Here is a 2,480-nt window from a genome sequence, read left to right on the forward strand (position 1 = left end):
GTCATTTCTTAGTGTGTTTGTTCAGCATGCATATCTAATGTCCACCTAATTAGACTCAACTAAAGACATATGTATTCTTGTTCTGGGCTGGTGTGATAGACCCTGGTACTCAAGGCACCTTGCTCCACAAGACAGAAACCACTGACTTTCCAGGAGTAAGGGGAGTGATGTGCTGAATCTCCCCATTGATAATGAGATTCCCTAGAAAAGTGCCGCTGTTATTTCATAGCCAAAGATACAGTGACGGTTGAATTAACATCACTGGGTATATTTTTTTCTAGGTATAATGGAATTAGTATAAGTAATAGGAAAAATGATTAGAAAGAAAAAGACAAAGATGTTGGCTTTGGGGAGTGTGGTGGACTTGACATTCTGAAAAGCCCTCTTTTGTAAAACAGATGCTGTATACATATTCACAAATGCGCAATTGTAAATCTGTTACTGAGCTCCCCCCAAAATAAGAGAAATCTCTAAAGGGCAGGAAAAAATAGCATATTGGAAAGCAGAGGCCAACACAGAAGCCTGTGCTGTTGCAGGTACAGATAGAAATACCACAAGTCTAGAACTTTGAGATTAACTCTTTCATGGGGAAATAGGAGATGCTCTTAAGAGCTTGCACCCTCGGTGAAGGGTGGGCTGTGAAAGTCTGTAGCCTGGAAAGGGAGCCTTGGAGAGTCCCTGTTGGTGCTTCTAAAGCACAGAGTAGGGTTAACAAAAAAAAAAAAGGAAAAGACTCCTCTGGGAATTTGCAAACAGAGGCCTGTTCTCACAAAGGTCTATTGTTCAATTTTATACTACCTCTATGATTAAGGAATTTCTAGGCCAGGAAATTGAAATGGTTACAAGTAGCTCTTCTTAGCAACTAGTAGAAGCAAACCTAAATCTTCCCTCAAAAAAAAGGGCTCTCTTTCCAATCTCCTTAGGGGTTCTACAGATTAAGTTCAGTCAAATATGAATTCACAGTAGAATGATCAGTAAACATACTACCATGTGAAAAGTAGAAGCCACAGATATAGATTCATATAAAGCTTCAGATATTAGAAGGAAATAATATTGAAAAAAATGAGCAAGTTCTCAGTTTTGAGACTATCAGAAATGATAAATTGAATTTGAAAAAGGGCCAGATACTTATGGAAATGAAAAATACAGTTGTTTAAAAAATACAGTTCAGCAGATGGGTTAAAGAGCTAGTTAAAATTGGAAAGAGAATTAGTGAAATGCAAATTACATTGGAATAAATCGCTTAAAATGCAGCACATAGGTGTAAGGAGATGGAAAATATAAAACAGATTAAGAGACACACAAAAAAAAGTTCCAATGACATCTAACTCTTTGACTTACAATTCCTGGAAAGGAGAATAAACAGAGTAATAAAGGTAATAGTCTAAGAGGTAATGCTGAGACTTTTTTAGCACTGGTTGTGACGGCTAATTTTAGGTGTCAGCTGGATTAAGGGATAGCTGGATAGCCAGTGAAGCATATTTCTGGATGTGGCTCGGGGGGTGTTTCTGGAGGAGATTGTATGTGAGTTGGTGGGCCTAGTGGGGAAGATCTGCCCTCACCCAATGTGGGCGGCACCATCCAATTGGCTGGGGGCTCATATAGAACAAGAAGGCAGAGTACTGGCCAATTTGCTCACTCTCTGTCCTGAAGCTGGAACAAACACCCTTCTTCCCCTGCTCTTGGATATCAGAACTCGAGCCTTCTTGGCCTTTGAACTCGGGGACTTGCACCAGTGGCCCCCCAAGGTTCTCAGGCCATCAGCTTCCCTGCTTCTGAGGCTTTTGGACTTGGACTGAGCACACTACTGGGCATGCCAGGATCTCCAGCCTGCAGAAGGCCTATTGTGGGACTTCTCAGCTTCCATAATTACATGAGCCAATTCCTGTAATAAATCGCTTCTCGTATATCTCTATCCATCCATCTATCCCTCTATCCATCCTGTTGGTTCTGTCTCTGTGAAGAACCTTGACTCATACCCTAGTCAAAGAATGAATCAATAGATTCAGGAAGTTTACTGAATACCAACCATGATAAATACAAAGTCAGCATCTGGACACATGACAGTGAACTGCAGAATACCAAAGGCAAAGAAATGATCTTCAAAGCAACCAGACAGAAAAGACTGACCACCTCTTAGAAATAATGATTAGCCTAAGAGCACACTTCTCATCAGCAACAATGGAAACTAGAAGGTAAACAGCGGCCTGTTCTCACGAGGGTCTGTAGTTTGATTTTATACTACCTCTATGATTAAGAAATTTTTAGGCCAGGAAGTTGAAATGGTTACAAGTAGCTCTTCTTAGCACCTAGTAGAAGCAAACCTAAATCTTCCCTGGGGAAAAAGTGCTCTCATTCCAATCTTCTTGGGGGTCCTACAGATTAGGTTCAGTCAAATATGAGTTCACAATAGAATAATCAGTAAATATACCATCATGCATAAAAGTCAGTAGAAAGAAACCACAGATATAGATTCATAT

The 2,480-nt window shown here is 40.2% G+C and overlaps 1 protein-coding gene across 1 annotated transcript in view; it reads left to right on the top strand.

Moving 5' to 3' along the window:
* Positions 1-2,480, top strand: part of DNAH11 (dynein, axonemal, heavy chain 11) — a 342,929-nt gene that overhangs the window by 56,296 nt on the left and 284,153 nt on the right. The window lies entirely within an intron of this gene.

The sequence above is a fragment of the Propithecus coquereli genome, unplaced genomic scaffold (genome assembly GCF_000956105.1).
Source record: "Propithecus coquereli isolate 6110/MARCELLA unplaced genomic scaffold, Pcoq_1.0 Scaffold61, whole genome shotgun sequence".
Taxonomy (NCBI): Eukaryota; Metazoa; Chordata; class Mammalia; order Primates; family Indriidae; genus Propithecus; species Propithecus coquereli.